Below are 26894 nucleotides of genomic sequence, written 5' to 3'. Positions count from 1 at the left end.
GTTGTTTATGTCAAAAAGCGAAGTTTGCCAATGCATTTTTCTCTGACTCTTCCTCTTTGGGGTAAACTTGGTAAATTCCTCATAAAACAGTTGTCTTAAACCCTGACCCTCATTTGGATCAGCTTTTCCTAGCCGATATTGACTCACGAAAAATAAAGTAACTGTGAGAGCTTATAGCTATGTATTTTAATGTCATGAAGTTAGAGTAACGATTTGATGGGGTTTTTTAGCCTGTTGTTGCCCCTGATCTTAGTTTGAAGGCACCCTAAGCTTTACCCTCACAACCCATCAACTGCCACTATCTTAAGTGTAAACAATGGTGGCTTTGGGCTTTGCTTTTAATTTGGAAAATGTATTTCTTTTGAGGAAACAAAATGCCAAGTTGTTAATGAAATGCTTTTAATAGATTTCCAAATGCTCCTGGCCAATACCAAGCAAAGTTCAACTCACTCATTCCAAGCCTTAAAATGTTGTTCATTTTCTTTTCATGTAAGAAGAACTATGTTCTATAGATGATTAAGACCATAAACTCTTGTTATTTCATAGGTTATTGCATTACATTCAATGTCGGACATAGTTACATTCGTGAAAATGTGTCTAGGTCTTGCTTGCAAAATAACAGCGGTTAAAAATCATCTTGTTTCCTTTTGATGTGTCCTGTTATACTAAATATATTAGAAACTGTTTAACAAAAAAACAGATTTCCTTTTGGTGGCTTTGATTTGTTTTCTAGTGAAGTAGCAATAGTATACTTTGCATTATCCATGCCCAAAGCCATCTGTCATTAAAAGGTATCACCCCCAACCATTCAGCCATAACCAGCTGTAACTTCAGAAGGCTTGTGCTTTCTAAAACAGAGAGCAAGTTTTCCATTAGCTTTCCAGGGTGGCAAAGTATTTGAGGACTCCCCCACCCCACCTCGAGAGACTGAATCTAACAAAGTTTTAGTCTTACAGATAAGCCTAACAGATTTTCGTTTTCCAGGCCCACATCAGGTCTACCAAGGAGATTATGCCTTCACCAATAGCTTACTCTCAGAGATCATTTTAACAGGGGGTAAGGTCCATGTTCTATACTGCAAGGCGGAAACCTCAGGAAGGTAGAAAAGTAACTAAGTTACTACTACACTACTGCAAAGAGCCATGCCTAAGGTCTCCAATTATGGGTTCTTAGAACTAATTCCTTCACCTTCTCAGCCCCATTGTCTATACCAGTGCTGTCCATTAGAAATATAGTGGACACATGTCATTTTAAATTTTATAGTAGCCACATTAAAAAGTAAAAAGAAACAGGTAAATTAATTTTAACAAGATTTTTATTTAACCTAATATATGCAGAATATTTTCATTTTAATATTTTATATATATATATATATATATGTGCATATGTATGTGTGTGTGTGTGTGTGTGTGTGTATGTTCTAAGTCTTTAGAATCCAAGGTATATTTTACAATTAACAACCCATCTCAAGTGCTTAATAGCCATATTGGACTGTACAGACCTATACTGAAGCATTTGTTTTTGTTTTAATTGTAGACAGAATCTTATTTAAAATTGCCTAATGTGTGTACTGTTAAGTCATAAACTGTTGGCAGATGTTTAAATGCAATGATTTTAATTTCACTCTTGACTATTGGTGATGTCACTTTCATTACCCAGAAGCCTGGGCTGCCTACAGTTCGGTGGAGGGTCAAGAAAGCTGATTCAGAAGGATTAAAGGATTCCTTAAAGGATTCATGTCCTTTAAGAGTCTCTGTGCCTCGAACAGAGCCCAGTGACTTCAGTTTGGGTGTGGCGAGCTGACCTCAGAGTCTATTGTGTGAGTGGTTTTCACTTCTGTTTTTAGTTTATTTTGCTTTTCTGGTCTCTCCAGCTTTATTTGGAAGTACAATCTAAGGAAAGTATATTGGTTTTGCAGGCACACTATGATTTGCTCAGATTTTTAAATGACATATGTGGGCTAACACCCTCCTTATAATACCATGGTTAAAGGTCTGTCAGTGTTTGCTTTAAAAATTCAACTTTGGGGTATTTATTACACAGCCATAACAAATTGCTCCAGGCCAAAATTTGGCAAATCTTTCTTTGGCATAGGAGGAAATTCTTTTTAACAATTTTTTAAGAAGATATAAATAATTAAATGTTTACCATTTAAATTTACTCACGTGATTTTTTGGGGGGGGATAGACAAGGCATTCAGACAAAACATGTTGTAACTTTACATTTTGTTTGTTTTACAAATTTGCAGTATTAATATTAGCTTTATAAATAAATTTTGCTGATGATTTACACAGTTGCCCTCCCACCACCCAAATTTTTAATGATCCTAATATTTGATTCTCATATTTGGAAGTCTGATCAATATACTGATTCTGAGAGGTACTGGAACAATCAACTATGAATCTTTAAGTTTCATCATGGTAAAAACAGACATTTTTCAAAAGGTAAGATTTGTTTTGCTGTGAACTCACTGCAGATGGAAATGTCTTACTCATCTTTATATTCTCAGGGCCTAGTTATTGTAAATGCACAATGAATGGCTGGTGGTAAATAAGTGATAAACACATAAAAAACATAGCTCAAGAATGAAGACTGTCTCTATTCATAAGTCTCATTTAAATATTCACTTATTAAATACTCACTATCTAATAACTTGGAAAAATCTTTGAAACTGTAAAGAACATGCCACTGGATCTTTAACCTCTATGATTTCCCTCATTTCTGAACAACTCAATGGATTATTGTTATTATTGAATGACCCAATGCTATGCAGGCACGAGCCAGTTCCAAAACTTTTTTGAGGCTGAGCTTTATCCTGTCTTATCCACCTCCCAGGAGCATTTGAAGATGCAGTGTGGAAGGACTGTAAAAAGTATGAAAAGCTACATAGGTACAATTGAAATGTAAATCCTCCCCACTGCAAACATGAAAGATAAACCCCTAAAATTACTGTGAAAGTAAACATGGTGAGAAGTACCTATACTTTTACCAACGTATTTGACTCCAAATGAAGTGAACTTATCTGATGTAGTATTGGGTTAACTGACCCCAAGGTTTTTAGATAAACAGGAGTGACTCTCACTTGCCTTACTCTGTGTTGTGTTTCTTTATTCTTCATTGCAGAAAAGCTAAGGCATCTTTTTCAAGTATGACTACTGAGGTCCACTTTCTTTTAAGAATTCAAGCCTAAAACTCTAAATAATTGTATCTATATTCTATTTAACTTCCAGTCCATTCAGTCATTTAGTTGTTACAAGCTGCTGAGCCTTTGTCTTTGCTTGTCTTTGTTTTGCTTTGAACTCTGTAAGAGGCTACTTCCAATGAAGACATATACTACATTTAAAAAGCCCTTACAATTTGGAGGGCCCGTACACTTGCTTTATTAAGTACTCTTGTGCTCCCTCTGCTGCCATGAAGAAAAGTTTCATGTTCAAGACCCTGGTATATTCCTTACAGAGTGTTCTCTTGGCAATGATGATGCAGATTTGTGCATAAATCCGGGCCCTTCTGAAATGCAGTACTATTTGACCAAACCGTAAAATGTAATAATTTTTCATTTTAAAAGTGCAAATTAATAAAAGGGGAAGGGAATAAAAAAGAATAAATAGAAGAATTAAGTTCTGCATCTGTGGCCAAATTCATCTAGACAGAGCCCTGTAGTATAGACAGTGTTCTTCCTACTATAATGCACTCAGGAAATCACTGGAGGGTGTGGGGGGTGGGGAGGGAGCTGGTTGAAAGACACATCGGGATTCCGTAGGTCTGGGGTGGAACTCTCATTCTGAATGTCTAAAAAGCTTCCAGATGCTGCTGGTGCTGCTTTGAAGACCACGCTTTTAGAAGCAAGATGTGATATGTAATTGTATGATGTAAAATATACTTGATAGGCCATTTTAAACCTTCAAAAGTAGACATTACCAAAACAGTGAAATAGATATAAGAGTGTTTAAGCAATGCAGAACCCAGATTAGGAGGATGGCTCAGCCGGCCTTATTTCTCAATTTCCTTTAATTTCAAAGTTCGACTTACACTTGCCTGAATACAGTATCAGGTTTATGACCAGGAGCATAGTACTACATCTTTGCTTACTGGCTTCTTGAAAACCCTGCTCTTCTTTCATTGAGTTGTTTGGGTTTTTTTTGCATGAGAAAGTATTGTTTTTAAAGAATCAGGGCCAGTTATTTGTGACTGTACATTTAAAGTTTTGCCATCTGAAACTACAACATTTCAATACTAAAGGTAATGAAACTGTATCATAAGTATTATGTTTATGTTGGACCTTGCAGGAAGAAATAGTTACAAATTTTAATGGCAGTTTCTGGCTTTAACCTTAATGGCTAAGTAAGTAAATGACACAATTCTTATTAACTGTTCTTACTGTTTGGGTAATAAACGTATTTAGCTTCCTTGAGGGAACATTTAAATTAATTGACTAACTAATCTGAGTTATGTGTTTTAATGTGTTGAAGGTTGTTAAAATAAATTAACTGCATCAGTTTAATAATGAAAATATTGCTCTTTTTTTTAACCCCAAATTCTCTAAATGTAAAATGTCTAAAAATAGGGTGGAGGTGGATGGGACAGTCTGCAGATTAGGAGTTGGAATGAAAACATCTCAGTTAAGCCAAAAACATGGCAACCAGTATTTTCTGTTATAAAAATATTTTAGATGAATTAATTTTTTTATGAAAGCTGTCTGAAACTGAAATGAAGAGCAGAAGTTCTCTGTTTATTCACAGGCCAGTAATAATAATACCTGCCTCAAAAAGCATACGTCTTTCTCGTGCAGAGCTAGCAGCTCCTGCTCCTTTCAGAAACCGGCACTGCCAAGGGGGGAAAGATGTATTACTACCCGGTTACGTTCTGAGATATTAACCTTCACCTTGATAATGCTCGTCAACGAACACAACGCCAGGCAGAGCCTTTTCAGGAAACTGATTTTAATTGTCCACTAGAGGCTGTAATGAGACCAACAATGTCACTTTAGACCAACCTGGGGGCTTAAACTGTAACCATCATTGATTTTTAAGTGAAAAAAAAAAAAAAGTTGTAGAAACGAGTAAACAGTAGTAGTAGTTCTTTAAAAATAGCTATGTATATGTGCATGGTATTTCAAAATATGAGAAAAAAAAATGATTTCCGGGGCTCTACACCTTCCTAGCTAGGGTGCTGATTTTTATTTCTGCAGCACCTTGGCTCTACAATACAGTTGTTTAAAAGCTGACACATTTCTCTTGGTGATTCTGTATCCTGCTTCAGTTGGTGACTAACCGTTAGGTCATAAGTAAATTCAGCCAAAAGGTTTCTCAAATACAGCTTCCAGTCAAATGGAGGCTTCCAGAGAAAAACTTACATTGGAAGGATCGTATTTCTAGACAGTTGGTTCCAAGCACCTGAAAGAGGTCAAATGCTGCCCCGACACCTACCGGTCTTCCAGAATTATCTGCAGCCAGGAGAACGCCGCACTGAGCTCCCTTTAGCATGGCTGTGCCTTTTCTTCCTCCAGGTGCCACACCTGTTGGCCAGGTACCACCCCTCCAAAGAAGAGTCCTTCCCTTCCAGCTAACGCCTGGCGGTGGTACCCACGGAGGGACGGGGTGGCGAGGAGTAGAGAACCGCACTTAAATTTGAGTCCAGAGGAAGTTCTCCAGCGCGGATTCACGAGAACTGCCATCTGATGCTCGGTTTGCTTTCTCTATCTCCTACACTGGTTGCCTCATTTCCGATGAAATTAATGATCCCGAATTAGCGGCGAGAGGAGTGCGCGGATCGTCTACCCAGGGTAAAGCTGGGTAGTTCCATACCCAAAGCAGATTTCCGGACCTGCAGAAAGAGAAAGGAGAGCAGGGAGGTCACCAGCTTTCGTAGGCAGGAAAGGTGAGGGTGCACGTGCAGACAGGGGGACCCTTAAAACTTTCCTGAGTTGCACGCCAAGGCAATCCCCGCGGCTCGGTGGGCTGGCTTCCGGAACGCTGGGGCTAAACCGGTTTGAGGGTTAACATGCGTGAAGATCGGAGTCAGCCCTCTTAGACGCTTGTCGGCGCGCCCAGGACGAAGGGAACGTCGGGATCAGAATTGGCCCACCTCCTCTCCCACTTGGGGTATTTCATGGGCTCCGACTTGCAGCTCGACAGCCCTCGGAGAGTCCTCCAGGGTCCCTGAGTTGCAGCCCGCTGTCGCTCTGTCCCCTCCAACTAGATGCAGGGACCCGGGAAGGCGCGCGAGGACCTACCGGTCACCGCTAAAATTACCTCATCGCTTCAGCTCCCCGCCCCTTTCCCAAACCTGAAAGCACTGTCCCCTCCAGCCCCGGTCACCCCTCCCGCCCCGCGGCCCTCGATCCCGAGCCGGTCTTGGGGAAACGCGCCCGCCTCCCCGGGGGCCTCCGAGCCCGGGCTGCGCGCACCGAAGGGTTAAGGGCGCGGACCGGCCGCCGCGCTGTGCGCTCGCTGTGCTCAGAGCTGCTCGCCCCGCCGCCCGCCGGAGGGTGCCCCCCCCCGCCCCCCCGAAGTCGGATCCCAGAGCTGCGGCGGCGGCAGCCAACTGCTCCATATTTGGCTTCTATTACACATTTACATACTGGAGCGAGCTAGCGAGCGAGCGCGAGAGAGCGCGAGGGAGGGCGGGCGGAGGGAGGAGGGAGGGGAGAGGAGCGGGGGGAGGAGGAGGAGGAGGAGGAGGAGGAGAGAGCAGAGTATACCGCAGACATCATTTCTACTACAGTGGCGGAGCCGTACAGGACCTGTTTCACTGCAGGGGGATCCAAAACAAGCCCCGTGGAGCAGCAGCCAGAGCTACAGCAGCCGCAAGACACTGTTTCTCTCCCTCTGCCCCCCCTTCCCCACGCAACCCCAGATCCATTTACACTTTACAGTAAGTGGCTATTTTTTTTTCTCCTCCGATTCTTTCTCTCCCCCCTCCCCCATCTCCTTCTCCCATGATTTAGATTGAGATCCCCCCCCTACCCCCGCTCTCCCTAGAGGGGCAAAAGCAACAACCAGCAAACAAACCCCAAACCCCATTCGGCGGCACGGAAAACAGCTGGAAGAGGAGCGAAGGAAATCGACGCGTTGTGTTGTGGTGTGGTGTGTGTTTGTGTGTGTGTGTGTGTACATACACCCTTCCCCGGCTCCAGCTTCCCGGGCCGACATCCCCGCTCTGGGAGCAGGGACAACTAGCAGGAGGGCTGCAGGGGCTGGGTGGGCGCCCGCCAGGCGAGGGGGCGCGCCCGGGCTGGGGGCACGGGCGGGCGGGGAGAGCGGCGGCGGCGCCCCGCTACGGCGGCTGCCGGTCCGGCCGCGAGTGCGGAGAGCCATGTCCTCCTCCCTGGAGGTGGCGCAGGGGGAGGCGGAGGCCGGGGGTCGCGCTGCCCCCTTCTCCCGCCGCCCCCTTCTCATTCTTCTCCCCGAAGAGGGCGGCGAGAGTGAGCGGGTCTGGAGAAGGGCTGGGCTTGCCCGCGGGGGCCGCCTGGCCTCGGAGCCCCGTGGTGGGGGGTCTCCCCGCGGAGGCCGGCCTGGCCGGGCGTGCGGCTGCGGACCGGGAAGGGTCTGCGCCCGCGGCCGCGCCGGGACTTCGCGCGCGTGGCCGGCCGCAGAGCGGTGGGAGAGCGGGGGACGCTGAGGGGTGGGTGCTGGGGGAGCGGGTGTGCGGTGCCGGGAGCGCGGCCGGAGTGGCGGTGGCGGCCCTGGCTGCAGCTGCCGCCGCCGCCGCCGCCGCCCTGTTGGTACGGCAGCTTCCTGATCATGTGCAGCCGTCGCAGCGGCCCGGAGCCGGGAGCCCGCGAGCGCCCCAGCCCGGGCCGGCGCCCCCGCCAGCGCCCGCGGCCGGAGCCGAGGAGCCGTGGCAGGCGCTGCCCTGCCCGCGCCGGAGTGAACGGCTGTACGGCTGCTGGGAGGGTGAATGAAGCCGGGAGGAGGGGAAGGAGGAGGAGGTGGCGGCGGCGGCGGAGGCGCTGCGGGGACTGGGATGCGCCCTGGAGCCCCGCTGCTTGCTCACTCTGGGCCGGGCCGGGCCGGAGGCTCCGCCACTCCTGCCACCGCAGCCGCCACCTCCTACGTGGTTCCAGCGCTGCGCGCAGGCCGGTCCCGCAGGGGGCGGGGCGGGGCAGGGGGCCGGCCGGGCTGAGCAAGAGGTGAGGCGGTGGCGGAGCGCGGCGCGAGTGTGAGTGAGTGCGTGCGATTGTGAGTGTGTGCGCGCGCGCGCGGGGGAGGGGGCGGCCGAGGCCGTCGCGGTGGGGAGGGGGCCCCCTCTGTGGCCACTTGGCTGACTCCGCACCGCCCCGACCCCTTCTCGGCCACCCCCCCCGCCTTCAGGCCGCCTTCCTGAACTCCGCGGCTGCTGCTTTCATTTTATTTCAGACCACGTAGGGGGCTGACTGGAAGCGATGAAACAATTCAGGTTTTCGAGGCAGATTGAGCAAGAACCTTAGCGGGGGGTGGAAGTAGGGTGGGGGTGGAGATCCTGCCAGAAAACAAACAAAAAAATCAGTTTCCAAGGACTGTGGGGTTTGGTTCAATCCCGTGGCTGCTCTGTTTTGTTTTGCTTTCTTAGTATATAATCCTACAGATAAGAGGGTAATATAAATACTTCGGGAGATTGGGAAATTGCTGAAGAGTAGTAAGGGGGGAAAAAAAAAAAGTCAGTCGGAAGCTGGTTATATAATGCGCGATGTGGCTAACGAGAACGGCAAGCTATTTTTATTTTGTTTACCGTATGCTGTGCAGTAGGGACTCCTACAAACTGGTTCTGTCCCCGAAGAGATTCTTAGTTTCCCTGTGAGATCCACAGGATACAATTAGCAAAATGAGAAGACCCTATTAAACCCACAGAATAAAAATTAATGGCTTAGAGTGGCATACTCCGTGCACATCCTGGTGCATGCACGGGAATGTGTGTATGCAAATAAGTTCTTTGCCAATCTTGTAGTCACATCTCATTGACATTTGTGTTTTATAATGCAGGCTGTTCTTAATATTTAAACATCATCGTTACATAGCGCTCACAGCAGTGGGTAGTTACTTGATGGTTATTTTTAGGCACAGCTAGTTACTTTTTCGACAGTGTTAGCTAAGCTATTTCTTTTGGGTTTCTGAGGAGCCCTGCAGTTCCTAGAAGCCCCTGTCTTAAGCCCACCGGGTGGTTTATTTGGTGGGTGAAGGTAGTTTGACACTAAAGCTTTTTTTGTAATGCAGTGTTTGCCTGAAGAAACCACCAGAGAGAAGGATGAGAAAATCCTGCAAATGAACTCTTGGAAAGGGACTGCACCATAACGGTTAATGCTTTGGCATTTAATCTCCTCTGATTGCCCTCTGTGCCTGCATCAGTCAATATTTTAGCAGCTCCACAGATAACCGGGCTTGAGTGCCACCTTCTACATAAAGCAGAGGTTGAAGGACTCCCCTGAACCTTCTGCCTGCCTGCCTTTCTCATCTCGTAGATACCTGTCAGCGGGTGTAGGTTTTCGGTGTACTTACTCCAACTCTGATCACTCATGTAATTAGATCAGGCTGCCATGGCAACAGACAGTGTTCCTCCGTCCATTCAGGTGGGTTTGTCTTGTGCCTGGACTACTCCCAAGTGTTTCATGCACAGTATTTGTGCTGCCCCAGCCAGATGAGAGACTTTACTATTTCAGCTGCACCTTCTTTCTGTCATTTTTGGACGGGAGACACTGAATGATGCTTCTAGTTACTCAACTTTTATAAAGGAGACCAACAAGCTGTGCTTACTGGGTGCAGTATGTAAATGCATCTCCCCAGACAGTGAGAGGAGCCTGACCGTCCTGCTGGTGTTTATTGTGAACAGATCAACAAGTATTTGGTACTTGTTAGAAACCTTTCAGAGCTGACTAAAGCAACATTTCTTTTGCAGGCTGTCTGGTGCCTTTGGCCTTGCAGGCACTTAACCCTTTCAAGTGCAGAAGAAGTCATCCTTTAGAACTCAAGTTGCCAGTAGTCACAACTGGGTTTTCTTTTCAAATTTTTATTTATTTATTTATTTAAATTTTATTTATTTATTTATGGCTTGTGTTGGGTCTTCGTTTCTGTGCGAGGGCTTTCTCTAGTTGCGGCAAGTGGGGGCCACTCCTCATCGCGGTGCGCGGGCCTCTCACCATCGCGGCCTCTCCTGTTGCGGAGCACAGGCTCCAGACGTGCAGGCTCAGCAATTGTGGCTCACGGGCCCAGTCGCTCCGCGGCATGTGGGATCCTCCCAGACCGGGGCTCGAACCCGTGTTCCCTGCATTGGCAGGCAGATTCTCAACCACTGCGCCACCAGGGAAGCCCACAACTGGGTTTTCTAAAGGATTTATTCAGCGGAAGTAATTTATTCCAGAAGGATATCCCCATTGTCAGATTTGAAAACTGGATGGCCGTCATAATAGCAAAAAAATGCTACTGACAGTAGGCAGTCATTCTGAATGTATTCATTCTTAACTTGGATTTCTTGGCCATGATCCTTACCTTTGTGGTAGTAGGTTAAAAGGTTTTTGTCTAAGGTAAGGGATGATGCAGGCCTATAGCTGGTAGAAATGTATGGTGCTTTTGCACAATAACTTGTACTCTATTTGGGAATATAATTTCATGGGCATTTAATAATTTAGAGAGCAGCATTCTGCTGTTTGCATTAGGGGACCACCTTATTAAGCCTGCTGAGCAAAGAAAAATAACACTGTTCGGAAACAAAAAAGGAAAGAAAAGTAGCTTTGGTTGCTGAAGCTCTGTGTTGCTCAGGCAATCCAAATAAGGGAGAGTATTTTAATAACTCTGATATTTGAAAGAAAAAATAATTGAGAATAATGACGTCTTGATGTCATTGTGACCCTGCCAGTCAGTTTACAGTTTTACAGCCCCATAGCTAAATTGGTAAATCCTTTTTTTTCCCTCTGGGGCTAAGATTGAGAGGGCTACTCAGTGCTCCTCACAGGGGGTTTATGAATTTCTACCATTCTGTGAGTTTATGCAGTTGGTAACGTGATTGTGACCTGCTCAGATCAAGCGTTGCTGTGTTTAAAACGGGCCATTATTTCTAGGAGGTAAATAGATGGGGGAGGCAAGGATATAAAATAAAGCGCAGAAGTTTAAGTTTTACACAACACCTTGGAGGTCCTGGATTACCTTTTACAATGTACAGAAAATCGCTTCACTTGCAGCCAAACGTGAACATGTATTTTTCAGTGTACAAATAAATTCATCCTAAAATAAGTATGAAAAATGTGCTTGATTGGGAACTGTGAAAGTCAATATTTTCCCTTCTGGATTTCGTTTGAAGAGGGTTTGGTAAACAGAAGTGATACTTCATTAGAAATATTATATCTAGGCTTTCCGGCCTCTGAATTGCCCTATACTCTTGGAGAAGAATTCAAGGACAACTCTTTAGTCATCAAATTATACATGAAATGTCTGTAACTGGCCTTACGTTTCAACAGACCTAACTCAGTTGTCTGGGAGTCCCGGGAAAGGCCAGCCTTAAGAGATTATTAAAATATCAATAAGCATGTTTCTGTGACTCCTGGTTTTGTTGTCATTACAGAGTTTGATTCACATTCCTTTTGTATAAATGTGCCTTTATTTTTTTTCCATTCTGAAATGTCAAGTGGATTTTCTGTTTGCACTTACCTTGAATGACAGTTTTTGATGACTAACGCATGGTAACACTGGCTCATTTTGTTTCCTGTAAGAAGTTAGTCAATAAACATGTTTTTACTAAAAGCCTGAAATTTAGTGAAGGTAGGAGTGAATGTTAATTCTTTCATTTATAGTTGTCTGCAAGTAACACATAGTTTAGACTATGAAAAGCTTAAATACTTGTGTAAGATGACATAGTACAGCAAGGCAGAATATTATTTTTATAGGGGAGACATGATTTGATTTCCATTGCTTTATATCTTTTGATATGTGCAGCTTAACTGCTTCAAACAACAGATTTAGTTCTGCTCATACTTCCAAGCTTATCAGAAGCAGGCTCTCCTTATTTTGTGAAAAGCACTGAAAATAAGAAATCATAGAAATCCCAATAGAGATAATAATTTCTGTTCTAGGGCATTCCACACAGGACTGCCCCTTTTTAAAGAATTTTGTAGTCCTCAATTATGCTGTTCAAATTTTAGTTTCATTCAATTCAGTTTAATAAAATACGCATTCAGAATTTAAGAGGTGGTGTAATAATGAGTATACTCCATGCCAGTGTTGGAGAATATTTTCGGATGTTGGCCGAAAGAGTTGTAATTGGATCAAGGTTTTAAAAATATGTAAATACTTAAAATTGCAGGAGTAATAAAAAGGTTTAGGTAACTAATCTTTATTGGTGGAAATAGTTTTCAGAAATCTCTTTCCTGTTTTATAATTTATGTATCTTTGTCTTTATCAGTGTAGTAATATATTTTATAATCCTTATAAATCTGAAGTTTTCAGGCCAATGTACTATAAATATGTGTACTACCTATTACCATTTCAAATGTACTAAAACACATTTTAGAACTATTAAAGACAAAAAAGCAGCAAGCATTATATTCTCTTTGACATATTTGATGTGAGCAGAACTGATTCATTGATTTTTTTTATAGCTTTTAATGCATCCCATTTGTGGAGTAATGAAAATGCAATGGTAATGGCAATAATGTAAGCAAAAATTGTATCCTAAACCTGAAAATTACTTTTCAGAAAATTCATTGTAGTGTAATCACAGTTTGAGGCTTTCGGGGGGGAGAGGTTCCCCTGATGATGGTGTTTGGATTCAGGCTAAGAGGAACTCCTTTTTTTCTATTTAGGTGCTCTTTAATGGACACGTTTTGAATGAGTTATTTAGCAGAAGTTTTTAGTGATCATTGTCATAGCTGCTAACCTGTAAACATTTATGCTTCTAACATTCAAAGAAAATGTATTTTTTCTGTCACCGCGTATGGCAAATTTTCTTTTATTGCACCCTTAACTTTGGCCTACTCTCCCCGAAGTATTTATATTATATCCTGTATCCTTATTATTTATATATTATCACCTCTTTACTGACTGTCACATCAGTATTACTTAGGCCATCTTTCTGTCTTCCACCATTAATAGTATTGTGTTATGTTGCCCTGCTGTGCTTTTTAAATATTAAGGGTTCCATTTTTAGCAGATACATAAAACAGTCTATAGGCTATTTTCTGGTATGTTGTTTGTATGTTTTTGCAATACAGAGTCCACTCTGCCTTGCTTTATCCTTGTGTTTCTTCCCTCCAGTGGAACACAGCAAGTTATGTTAACTCTTTGAGTTAGTCTAACTGGTGTAGCTTTTGAAATAAGTAGGCATACCAACGTGAGAGTAAATTAATATTTTACAGCATTTGCATCATGTTTGACTGTTCTCTGCACTTCAGCAGAATAGAAGGAGACTGTAATTTGGACTCTATAAAAGCTTATCTGCCAGGTGATAGGTAAATAGGATGGTGTGCACATACATCAATACACAAGGCAACACTCTCAACTGTTAGCTCATAAAGCAAGCACTTTGCAAATCCCCGGTACCTGCACCTTGTTTGAAAATGATGATCAAGTATTTTGATGCTTCATTTGAAATGTTACTAGATAAAATCAAGATTACTACCCCCTCCCGGGCCCTTAAAACAAGTACTGTGTAAGAATAAATAGAATATTGTGAGCTTCTATTTAACTTGGCCACTATTTATATTTGTAACTCAGCAAGCTTCTTAGTGAAGGACAGTGTCTTCCAAGGACTTCAGAGACGTTATAGTCTAGAACAGCTTGCTTCTTTCTCTGTCTACACTTACTGATTACATGTGGGGAAACCAAGGCCTAGAAAACTTCCTTCTTCTGCATATCAGTCCCAGGCATGCAATAGATGCTTAAATAAATACTTGGTGAATGGATTAGCTAGAAGTAAGAATACTTTGGCTATTATTCATTACTTCGCAAAGTGTTGGAAAGCAATCGAAATTATTTTCCTTTCCAGCTGGGCTGTGCTCTTAAAAATAGTGAGTGTGTATGGATGAAAATAATCATGAGATGTGTTGCCATGTACCCAAGGATAATTGGCTCACTTACCTGTTTACAGATTATTCACATTGGAGATCATATTCATAGCTCCAGAATAGTTTTTTTTCTGACACCCAATATAATCCTGGGCCTTCTCCTTCCTACTGTTACCTGGCGTGGGCTTAGGAAACCCAAACTAAATTTAAAACCAGCCTAAACAAATATGCAGATCAGCTCCAGGAATCAAAGGCTGAAAAAAATCAGTCCAGCAATGACTAGTTTGGGGATTAGTTTATAATAACTGTGCTACTGATTTTATTTAATGTGGAGAGTTGGGAACTACCAGTATTTAAAAACATGATTTAAATAGATAGTGCTGGAAACTATGTTAGCAGATCGAGCCCTCAACTTCTTCCATTTCTATGCATAGGTCTTTACCTCACAAAACCTACTACAAGCACCAGTCTCCCTGATGGAAAGGTATATGGAAGATTCATTCATTCTCTCATTCATCCATTCACACATTCACTCATTCATCATACAGTGGGTAATTTTTACTTAAACATGCTCAAGATATTGTGGCAGAATAAAAATCAAGTAGACATACATTCAGTAATTAAATCATTTAAAGTTTAGTGGAAAAGAAAGTCTAGTGAGTATATGCATACTTAAAATTTTTTTTTTCTGCATTTGATTCTTTCTTCTATCCCATTAGACTGGTATGCTAATAACTGCTCTGTTTCATGATTGTGCCTCAAAGTTGCATGTTGATAGTAAGATATGCCTCGTGAAAGTTAGACTCTGGCTCAATTACTATTCAGTCCATGCCCATTTTCACCTGATAGTCCTGTGATTACCAGCATGTGTTTATGAGGAAATTGGCTAGAATCATTAGAGAAAAGAATGACAGTAGCTGTCTCAAATGGGGAGACCAAGCTCTTAATTTGATTGAAGGGATGACCTTTCTGTGTGTTGGCCTCCCTCTGAGCCCTGTTGAATAAAACCAGACCTGCCTTTTGAGCTGGCTGGTGGTAGCTGTGTAATTCTCATAAAACAATGCAAAATTTGATGTTCTTAAAGTTTAGATTTCAGTGCATGGGCACTTTCAGGTGGAATTATGTTTTAAAGCCGTTCGTTCTGTTTCTCATTTTGGATTTCCTCTTCTGCACCCCCTGGACCATTGCAGGAGGATCGTGCAGCAGATCACCAGGGTGGTCCATTCAAGCTGCAGATTTGTCTGTCATCTTCGGACAGCAGGCTCGTCCTCCACAGCCACTGCAGGAGAGTGCGTCACCCATCAGGTGAGAGTTTTGCGATGCTCTCTAGTTTCCATCTGAGGATAAAGTCTGACCTGGGAAAATCGCCTACTAGCCGTACTTTAGCACTTTGTAGACTGTTCAAGATAATTGTTCTTTGCAAACTGTATTGTGTGGGAAATTGAGAAATCGCCAAGAGAGGTTTCTTTAAAGCTCGGATTAGAGTATTTCTCTTTTTGATTTATTTGGTTTATGAAGTAGTCTACCTCTGACTTTGTGGATGGTCGATTATCGTGTGTGTTGGGCTGGAACCTGCTCATTTTAATTGTCACCTGTACTTCAAGCTGGTGAGAATGTTTTGCTACCAAATGGTTGTCTTAAGTCACGTTTTAGGTTATTGTGGTGGTATGACCCTTGTGTAGGGAGACGGGGTCGTTTGTTCGGTAGCAACCCATATTTGTTGGATCTTGAATTTCTCTGTGTCTGTTTGGATTTTACAACTTCCTGATTTCTGTACAGTAAATTTTTCTCATCTGGAGAGTCATGCAGACCCAGGGTGGATGCAGGATTGATGACTCATGGTTCTCTGTTAAAGGGAAGACAAGAGGAGAGTGCCTACATGAAATCAGGAGACCATGGAAGTTAGTTAGAAGTTGGGGCAATAAGGGCTTGGGAACACTGGTATTCGCAACCGGAGGAGATTGTGAAATAGATCCCTTCTCTCTGTTTGCCTTGGGAGTAGTCCTGCTCCAAGCTGTGGAAATAGACTAGTTCAGAGGTTCCCGAGCCTGGCTGGGCACCAGAATCACCGGGACAGGTTAAAAAAAATAGAATAGGGGCTCCACCCTAGATCTACTGAATCAAAATGAACCTTAATGGTCTCTTGGAGTCATACTGATGTTCCACAGCTTTGGCAAAGGCTGGATCAGGTGGTCTCTGGGCAGCTCTTCCTGAGTCATGTTGGATTTCCTTCCTTGGTGAGATGCACAGTCCACTTTTACCAAACCTCACATACAAAACTCTGGATTTTCAGCTGATGTTTAAGAGGTGAATACTTGCTTTATCAAAATGTTCATTTTGAAACTGATTCAGTAGATTTCTTTAAATAAAGAACCGCCCCCCACCAACCCCGGGCTTCTAAGATCCAGTTTTTAACTTCCATATAAATTCCATGGTATTTGAGATAAGAGCGCAGGGCTCTGGAACCAGCCTGTCTGAATTTAAAATCTAGAGCTGCCACTGTGAACTTGGGCAGCCCTGTAACCTTCCTATTCCTCAGTTTCTTCTGTGTAAGATGGAGATAATGTTAGACGTTTCTCTAGGGCTGCTGTGAGGATGGAATGACGTAATATTTGTACACTGGGCAGAATAGTACCTGGTATATGGTTTATGATCCATGAACCTGTGCTGTCACTGTGAACCTGTGACTTGTCTTGACAGGGTGATTGTAATGTTCTTATTTGGTTATGGTTGCTTCTCAACTATACATGACTCGGAATAAGTAAATATCCCTGTACCTTGGTCTTTGGACCAACATTGTAGATATTTGCAGCCCTGCAAAGCCAACGGGCCTTTTATTTATTTTTCTGAACTTTGTGTTAGTCTACCTTGATTCCTGATGCAGGTTGCCTATGTATTGTTTTTATACTGTAGGATGAACTGCTGAGTTGCAGGCATAAGTGACGTCACTTGTGGTCTGAGTAAAAACACACACATACCTGAATGCCGGAAGTACTGTGCCTCAGAAAGGGGGGTCAGTAAAGTCCTACTGGGGGGCAAGGCAGGGGAGAGAGGAAGTTATCATACACATTCTATCCTTGTGAAATATGGCACTGAGTACTTTACATTTTATGGGCTGTGGGTTGGGGAAAGCGTCTTTCAAAGGAGATAGAACACTCTAGAATTCTGTGCAGAGTTAAGTCTCATAAGGCCTACAAGTGTCAGCTCCGTTGAAAGGGGTGCGATGTCTTATTGCTAATTTCTCTGTTAGGGGTATTATCCATTTTAGGCAGAAAATCCTCACCTTGAAGTTTTGGGGGAAGTGGCTTAATTGCATATGTGGTTAACACATATGCAATTTTTTTTAACCTGTGGTGTTTAAAGAGAATCATGTGTTAAAACAGGAATGTCTCAAGAATTTATTGTGAAAAAAACGGGCAGCAAACAGTCCTATCTCTTGGTCAGTATGTGTAGCTTATTGAGAAGAGATCCAGGTTTTTATAGTACATAGTACAGTATATTAAGTGTCATAGGAATACTCATATTACTGACAAAGCAGTGCAGAGTCACCTTGAGTTTTAAGCAGCTGACATTTCCTAGGATCGCATTTAAAGGAAGCTTATAAGCATTAGCTAAATGTTTTGCATAAATAATGGCCTCATTACAGTCCTCACAATTGATGGCTAAATGTAAGCAAGGAAACAGTATCATTCATGTTGTACTCTGGTATACTCATTAAGGTTTTTTCTTTTTTAAGAAAAATAAAACCTAGATTACAGTTATTTCTGGTTCTAGCTATTTTATTAATACAATACAGCTATAGCAGTTTATGACCTACCTCATTTACAGGCACGGTCTATGTAAAGAAATGATTCATTCATTTATTCACTGTGTATTTTTTTTTTTTTTTTACTGCTGCACAGAGTGAGTAAGAGCTACTAGGAGGAGGTTATATTCTTCGTGGTCAAGTAGGGGGAAGAAGAAATGCTCTGAAATAACTAATGCAAGGCAGAATGGGGTGGGTTGTACTTACTGGGGCAGGTTCTAACACAGAAGGAATTCAGGAGAATGATGCTGAGTAGGATGATGGGGAAAGACCTGGAGGAGGAGGGACAATTTGAGTTGAACTCTGAAGACTGGTTAGCATTTCTGTGGGAAGAGATGGATAGAGTGTGAGGATGACTGTTTCAGTGCCAGGGCCATAACAAGCAAGTGCATGGTATGTAATTGATGAGGCCATCGTGGCAGAAGCCCAGGTGCTGGTGGACATCTGAGTTGCTGGGGTCCGGCAGACAGTAGAGTGTGGGAATAAGATTACTGAGAGATCTGGTCTGGAGATAAATTTGGAGGAGCCGTTGGCATGAAAGTGATCCTCGAGATTGGGCTTTGGGTTCTTGTGCCTGGCAGGAAGTTTGACAGGCAGGCGGGATGAGTATATTTCAGTGATGACGTCAGCCAGAGTGGAATATGTAGAGGGAAGTAAGAGACAGTGGAGGCAGCAGAAATGGAGCATTGCTGTGGCACAGCCTTTGTATGTTTCCTGTTTAAGACCTGGGGTGAAGGGAGGGAGGATGGAGAAATTGGGATGATGCACGGGGTGGGTAATGGGGGGGGGGCGTCTTCCCTAGACACTCAGGCACCTTGGAAACTCAGGGCTGAGCTTTAGCTCAATGAAATCTTATTGAAACCTTTATTCTTTAAGACCTTTAAAAAAATAGAAACTTGAGCTAATTTTAGCCAGATCTAACGTGTGTGTATGAAAATGAATGCTGCTTTTGAAATTCAGCGCATGCAGTATCTCTTTTCATTTAAACAAATGATCCCTCTATTTTCCTCTAAACAGTTTTATTAAGAAGATTTTCAGTGAAGCCCTGGACACACTGACAACGATTCCAGCTTTGCCTTTGATCTTTTCCACCGTGGATTTATTTATCTCATGTGATATGCGTAAATCACATTGTGCCACCTACTTGACTCTGGAGCAATTGTTCATTTGTGGCAATTCATTTATTGTACTTTGATAAATCACATTAATATGGGCGTGTTTCATAACTTTAGTGTGGACTCCTAAATGTTATTTGAGTGTGTGTGTGTTTGTGTGTATATGTGTGTGTATATATATACATATATATATATTTCCAGCTACTAGTCACAGCTTTCTGGACAATTTGGCTTTTCATTTATACTTTATAGAAAATGTAGAGTTAGTGAGCCCTGGCTCTGGGGAGAAAGACTGCATAGCTCAAAGCGAAGGAGAAAGCTGGACATTATCTGGTTATATTGCCATTATTGGGGAGTCAGTCTTAATATAATGAAGGAATATTTGAGGATTATTTAAGATTTTTTTTTAACCTGAGTTATTTTGATGGGCTGTCTGTAGTCCCCTAAATGGCCCAGAATGAGGCTGTGACTTACCTACCTTTCATAAAAGACAAGAAGGTTAGGACAGGAGTGACAGGAATGGAGAAAACAACTCAACAACTCCAGGGGGCAGACCATGCTGTCTGCAAAGATTCAGTGAGCATATAATATGTGAGAGGCATTATGCCAACAAGACCCTAAAGGAAATATGGAGATGATCAGATGATCAATAGTCCACACTTTCTGTGTATTAACTCTTTTAATCCTCACTGCAATCCTTTGGGGTAGGCACTGCTATTATCTGCATTTCACAGGTGAGGAAACTGAAGCACAGAGAGGTTAAATCACTTGCCCAAGACTGCTCAGCTGTTAAGTGGTAGAGTCATGCTGGGACCCCAGCCTGTATTCTTTTTTTTTTTTTTTTTAATTTATTTAATTTATTTATTTTTTATTTTTGGCTGCGTTGGGTCTTCATTGCTGTGCGCGGGCTTTCTCTAGTTGTGGCGAGCGGGGGCTACTCTTCGTTGTGGTGTGCGGGCTTCTCATCGCGGTGGCTTCTCTTGTTGTGGAGCATGGGCTCTAGGCGTGCAGGCTTCAGTAGTTGTGGCACGTGGGCTCAGTAGTTGTGGCACGCGGGCTTCAGTAGTTGTGGCACACGGGCTTAGTTGCTCCGTGGCACGTGGAATCTTACTGGACCAGGGCTCAAAGCCGTGTTCCTGGCATTGGCAGGCGGATTCTTAACCACTGCGCCACCAGGGAAGCCCCCCGCCTTTTAAAAAATTTTATTTATTTATTTTTGGCTGCGTTGGCTCTTCATTGCTGCACGTGGGCTTTCTCTAGTTGCGGCGAGCGGGGGCTACTCTTCGTTGCGGTGCGCGGGCTTCTCATTGTGATGGCTTCTCTTGTTGCGGAGCACGGGCTGTAGGCGCACCGGCTTCAGTAGTTGTGGCTCGCAGGCTTAGTTACTCTGCGGCATGTGGGATCTTCCCGGACCAAGGCTCGAACCCGTGTCCCCTGCATTGACATGCGGATTCTTAACCACTGTGCCATCAGGGAATCCCCCAGTCTGTATTCTTTTTTTTTTTTTTTTTTTTTTTTTCAATCTGTATTCTTAACTGCTGCCATGCATTGTCTCTCAAGCCCTCAGCTCCTTCTGTAAGGCAAGGTGTGCCCAGGAGTAGTATTTAAGGACCCACAGCAGAGGTGCGGCCGGCTCTCAGAGGTCAGGATCAGAGAAGGTTCATGGACGATGAGCCCTCCTTTTCCAGGCGCGCCTGTCTGTTCAGGGTCACATACAGGCTGTCTTTGCTGTGTTGTTTCCCTTTCTTTCACTCTTTGTCCTCCTCCCTGAGATTCCTACGTACTTTCAATAATTATTAATTGAAGAAAATGATGACCATGGCATATGCTTATCTGTGTTTCAGGGGATTGGCTTAAGTTGGGCTCCAAATGTTTGGTGTCCAGTGATGAACTTTTGACTCTTGAAAGCGAGGTGATGAACTTTTGACTCTTGAAAGCGTTTTACTGGGTCAGTGCTCAGTTTGCAAGGTTTGGCAGATAGGAACTATTTCTCTCTGCAGTTTGATAGATGGTGGGTGGCACCCAATCCAACTCAAAGAACAAAACATGGGGTGAAAGGAGGTCACACTTAAGTCAGGGAGGCCATCGGGAAGCTCAGAGCTTGTATCCCCTCCCCTCCTCCCCCCCCCCCACCTCTGCCCCTCCTGTCCCTTCACCTCTGGTCCCTGCCCCTCCCAGGCTCATTTTCTCACCTTCACTGGACCAGTGATGAGTCTTGACCAACTCATGTCAAAAGGATAGAGAAGAAAGATCACTTTTCTCTTAGGCTGCCCAGGGAGAACTAAGAGTTTCTTTCTTACAGTTGAAGAATGTAAGTGATGATCATTTTGTAACGTGTAGAACCATCAAATCACTCTGTTGTGCCCTTGGATCTAACAGAGTGTTGTAGGTCAATTATACTTCCATAAAAGAAAGAAAATTACCAAGGATGTTTTTTAAAAAAATGTCTTCAGAGGCAAATCTTGCTTTATAGACACACAGAACAAGAGGATTTGGGATTTACCCTCTGTGCACACGTGGATGGCAGCCCCAGCCTTCATCCGAGCTGTGATCATATGTGATGCATTTTATTTACAGATTAGGAGGCTCTGACTCTGACATATGACTAACGGGGAAGCTCCTCCCTTGCAGCAGTTGTATGTCATCTGCTTCAGAGAACTAATTGCTTGGCAATTCCCCTTTGGTAATTCCCTCTTTATTTTCTGATGAGTTACTTAACAGTGACGGGCTTGTTGAGCGGAGCGTTGAGTTTAATGTGTGCTCCAGAAACTCCACTGTAGGCCTGGGGGATATGTTTTTCGAATTCTGTTTAGCTTTACTGAAGGAACACTGAAACCATTATATGGCCTGTTAATATTTCACTCAATACGAGGTTAAACGCTGAGCGGTGTGCAATTTTCCAAAAGAAATCAAATCCAGGCTTCTTTTTTTCAGTGTGCCCCTGTGCATTCGAAAATTATTAAAAAGGAATTTAATATTCATAGAATGTTTAATCCTTTTTTTCAAAATAAGATTTCAAATGGAGTAGCTTTCCAGGACACCACAGCGTGAGTGGGGTGTGGTAGAAAGCTGTTGGGCGGGTTTTGGGGAGACCGAGTTTCTTTTAACTGCCTTGCTGCAAGGTGAGGTGGACCACCCGCTCTACCTTGCTGGGCCTCAGTTTCTCCATTTACAGGAAAGAAAGCGGGTGAAAGAAGTGATCACTCAGGCCTCTTCTATCTCTAACACGGCACAGTTCCGTGAATAGATTTTATTGTAATTCTTCCTCTCGGTTCCCCCCACCCTCCCCCAGAGACCTTTGCTCTGTCAAACATCATTTGCTGTTGTTTGACTTGGTTCGGTTTTGTATTTAATTAGAATTTACATTTTCAGCTATTATTGTGTCATTATTTATAAAGTAAGTCATCAGGGGTGCCTAAAATCATTTATCACCCCATCTCTATTAGTTCCGTACCTTACCGCTTCCTCAGCTCCTTTTTCCTCTTCTTGCTACCATGCCCCAAACAACATCCATTTCTGGAGTGGCTGTGTTATCACTGGAAGGAATCTTTCTGCTAATTATGGAATAATTTTTTGTAAGGGGAGTGCAGAAGCTCTGCTCTTTGCAGTAGCATCGAGGGTCACATTCTGCTTTTAATTTACAAGTAGAAATCCTTTGGATGTCGTTTGGTTTTACCTGCAGGTGCAGATTTGAGGCTCGAGGTAATTCCTTTTTTCTTCCGCATCAACTTTCCCAGTTGGTGTGCGTAGCATTACTTTGTCCTTTTGGTTCATTTGTAAACCGTTCTGTAAACCGTTCATACTGATGTCTCTTGACTCATTGAGTAGTGTTTTTCGGCAGCCAGTGCAAATAGAAGAGGTGACGTTTAAGCGTGTTTCGTTTTGTTGTTTTGTTTGTTTCATAGGCAGAGAGGAAGGGAGGAGGCAATAGGGGTGTTAAAAGTGAGGGCTTTGAAGACAGGGAGGTTAAGGTTTGAATTCTGGCCCTGGCTCCTTAGTTGTGTGTCCCAGGCCACATTTCTTAAATCTGTGGTCCTCAGTTTTCTCATCTGTAAAATGGGGATGGTGACAAGGTCTATCTTACAGGATTGCTGGAAGGATCAAATGAGCATTCACTGTATATTGCCTGTGGTAGGATCTCAGTACATAATTTAAAGAAAAGAAAGGAGAGGAAAGTATAGAATTTAAGGGCTGGAAAAAAAAAAACAAGAACTAAGGAAAGAGTTGTATCTTTGGGGGTACTCAGGGTAGGAGGAGCCCTTCACAGCCCTTTGTGGGCAGGTTTGAATTCCAGACGGACCATTGAAACTTGGGAGAGCCTGGACCGCCTTCCCTGTTCTGGGTGTGATGTTCTACTGAAGGTCGACCTGCTCCACAGAAGAGGGTGTTAGTTGCTGTGCAATGGATAGAAATATTACATTTTAGACATCTTTTGTCTATTCTTTACTACAATAAGAGAAAACCAATGAAAGCAAAAATTCCCTTTGATTCCACCATCCCAGTCCATAAGTCACTATTAGGTGTTGTGTTTTAGTTCTTGACAATTTAACATATATTTTCACTTTTGCTTTTTCCATTTAGCATAAACATTCTGATTTGCAACCTAGACTGTACAGTTATCCTTTGCAAGGATTATATAATATACCATCAAGTTGTTTTCTCTTAATTTAGGTTTTGTATTATTTGTGGACATTGGAGTTGGTTCTAATTGTTTACTATTATAAAACTGCAGTGATTACCTTTGTACACTTAAGTATTTTCTTAGGATACAATCACATCAGAAGGCTTATTCCTAGATGGAGGGGCCTTGCTCTGAACTGCTTTCTAAAAGACAACATTTACATTGTTACTGATGATATATGACTATGTCTTGCTTCAACCTGATTAATTGCGGGACTTACTCTTTTTTGGCTAATTTAATAGGCTTCTTGGTTTTAAAATTTGCATTCCTTTGATCCCTCTCAGTCGCAGAACATTTCCATCTGTGTTTACTTACTGATTTTCTTTTATACAATTAGCAAGCGGGAGTCTTGATAATTTCTCATCTGTGCCTATGAGCTCTTTGTGTGCTCTAGAAATTGATCTTTCTTAAAGTCATATGTACTGCAGCTGTTTCCCCAGTCCGATTGTTTTTTATTTGGATTCTCTGACTTTTTGTTGTATGCAAGTCCAAGATTTTCGATGATGTCTCTTTTCTTCTGTGATCATACCCAGGGCCAGCCTGGAAGGAAGAAGGGAGATGACTGCAGCTCACATTCTGCACCCGGCCGGCCAGCGGCTCGGCTTGGCTGGAATACTTCTCATTCTCAACTGCTCACCGCTCCCCTGTTGAACACCAGGGAACCGCTCCCTGTTGAAACCCTAGTGCTTTTCTACTGCCCGAGGGCCCCTTTCTACTCTCCTTCCCACCTGCTCCGCACTCCTGGACCTTGATCCATCCTGGGCCAGTCTCCTAGATGTCTCGTCTCCTCTGCCCACCTTTGGGGCTCTCCGCCCTGTGTTGCTGACCCCCGTTTCTCTCGGGGAGCCCTGCCGTGGGGGCCGTCCTGGGGGCCTGGCAGCCTCCCTCACGTGGGCCTGGAGAGATCAGTCAGCAGTTCCAGGCTTGGCGAGGTTGAACCCTTCTTCGAGGATCCTGGGTTGGGCTCTTCACACCTTCCGCTCACTTAGTCCGACAGGCCACCTGCTGAGGAGTGAGCTTCGCGGGTTTGATTTTCGTGCAGGTTAGACTGAGGGGCCCACTGCTGCCCGGCTTCCCTTGCTATTGTAGCTCTTCCCTGGAGAGAGCTCTGCGGGCAGGAGGGCGGGAACACTTTCGCGGGTATGGAGCTCTGGGGGAGTCTGGTCTCCAGGCCTGAACTGGGACCAGTGGCCCCGCTGGGTTGCAGTGATTTAGGGTGTGCTGTCCCTCCTCAGTGGCCTTTCTCAATGGGCACTTGTTCTGGTCCAACCCGTTTTCCTCTCTGAGGCCAAAATGAACATTTCTTACTCTTAGACATCTGTCTGCATCTCTGTTTCACCTCCTTGGTTTTTCATTGAAGTTCTGAATCCTTAACCTGGCCCAGCAGCTTTGGGGTCCCTTGCTTATCTCCCCGGCACTGTCACTCATCTGTTGCCCCTTCTTTGCTTCAGTCATTTAGCATTTCCTCCTTCGAAGTGCCCTGTCCTTTCTTATTATGTTCCAGCTTTTGGTCGTGCTGTTCCCCTTCCTTGACATCCAACTACCCACCTCTATCTGTGTGGCTAACTTTGCCGCATCCTTAGAATCTTGGTTTAGAGTCCTGTGCTCAGGCAGCCGAGGAACTAGTCATGTGCTGCCTGTCGGGGATTCCCAGAGCCCCCTGCTGTTCTTCTCGGCGGTGGGGGGGGGGTTTGTAACATTTTGTACCTCTTTCCCCAGCTCAGTGACAGCAGGGACAGCAAGGACTGTTTCCCCCACCCCCACCCCCAACCATTCTTGGCATTTGGCATCCAGTAGGGCTGCAATAAATGTAAGCATTTCCCCTACAATGTGGGTTTGTATGATGCAGATTGGATGCAATTTCATCTCTTTATATAGACGATGACTTACAGGATTGTGGTCTGGAGCCAGCCCTGGGGCCTAGTGGACCACAGTGGTGGAAAAAGCTGTGGCATCTGTTGAATACCTTTGTGCATCAAAGAATGGGTGATAAAGGTGTGGCCAAAATTTATAAGAGGGCTCTGCTCAGGAGAAAGAAACGCCTAGTGATGAATTTTCTGGAACAAAAGCTATATGGAATAGATTGCTGGATTTGCTCAGTGATATTTAAATTTTATAGTACTACACTTATAACCACACCAAACACTATCATCATTGAGCTTCAACACAGGAAAAAAATGTCTAAAACTGTCTTTCTTTGCAATGAAAAAATTCCTGTTGTATTTCGATGATGTGAGAGGATTCTTAGAAACACCGCTAACCTGTGGGATGAATGAGTGGATTTGAGGTTCACCTCCTTAACACCTGTCCTCTGCTTTGATCAGTCTCCCTTACATGCTCTTGTGACCCTGCTCTCCGATTCAGGTGAAAGTTCTTGGTGGGATAATTTTCCCAAGGAGATCATTTTATCTGGAAGAGAGTAGTTCTGGAGTCTTAAGCAAGGTTGGTCAAGTGGAGGTAAAGCACGCCATGGACCAGGGAGCCCTGAAACCCTCCTCTGCGTGACCCCACCCAGGAGGAATGGGGCTGGTGGGGTCTGACCGTGGTGTCCCTGCCCCTTTGAGTTGGCGGGGACAACCTCCTGTCTCTTGCACATGAGTTCGTCTAGAAGTTGCCCTGTTGGTGGTGGGTGAAAATACCTTTTCCAGGGGGAGGGTGTCCATTGGTGATCACTGATGTGAGGGTCTGCATGCTTCTGATGGAGGTTCTGACAGGTATGGAAAAGGGTCTGACATTAGAACCGAGGCCTGGGCCCATCGTCCACTGCAGCGCCCCAAAGCCCTTTTCTACCTTGCTCTGTTCTGGCAAGTTCCAAATGGGGGCAGAAAGGACTCTGGATGAATTTTGTTTTGATTGTTCTTCCCCTTTTCAAGGCTCCATGCTGTAATCCAGACCATTGAGAAGTATGACACCAAGTTGTAGCTTTTTTGGGGAGACAAGCTTTTTATAAGGAGCTGGGAAAAGAATGTTTCCCTTTGGCTGCTGACTCTGGTGCCTGATCTGACACTTTTCATAAGATTAGCAGTTTTGTTCCTTTTGTAAGTGGTTGTAGGCCCATAAGACAAGTTGTCTATTATTTGTTGACAGGAGAAAAGATTATCTAGTTTTTATTTAGAAATCTTCTTCCATAAAACCTTGTTTTCTGTTGCATTTGAAAGAAATACAGTGATAGCATCTAAGCCCAAATTTTGATGTTTTACTTTGGCTTTTCCTGTTCTGCTGAAGCCTCTGTAACCCTTTGTACCGCTCTCTACTCTTCAGAAGGAACAGGTTATATATTTTTTTCCATCTCAGAGTCATCCAAATGAACAGGACTGTTTTAATAGT

At 43.8% G+C, this 26894-nt stretch overlaps 1 protein-coding gene across 6 annotated transcripts in view; it reads left to right on the top strand.

Annotated features, from left to right (window-relative positions):
- Positions 1–7032: 7032 nt before the first annotated feature.
- Positions 7033–26894, top strand: part of ATXN1 (ataxin 1) — a 393801-nt gene continuing 373939 nt past the window's right edge. Inside the window, exons 1-2 of one of the 6 annotated variants that reach the window (XM_059937989.1) lie at positions 7033–7085; positions 15157–15271. The gene's annotated coding sequence lies outside the window, so the exon portion shown is untranslated. The other 5 variants (XM_059937986.1, XM_059937983.1, XM_059937984.1 and 2 more) reach the window with 5 other exon arrangements.

The sequence above is a fragment of the Balaenoptera ricei genome, chromosome 11, assembly GCF_028023285.1.
Source record: "Balaenoptera ricei isolate mBalRic1 chromosome 11, mBalRic1.hap2, whole genome shotgun sequence".
Taxonomy (NCBI): domain Eukaryota; kingdom Metazoa; phylum Chordata; class Mammalia; order Artiodactyla; family Balaenopteridae; genus Balaenoptera; species Balaenoptera ricei.
Note: the sequence above shows the minus strand (reverse complement) of the source record. Positions and strands in the feature narration are given on the sequence as shown.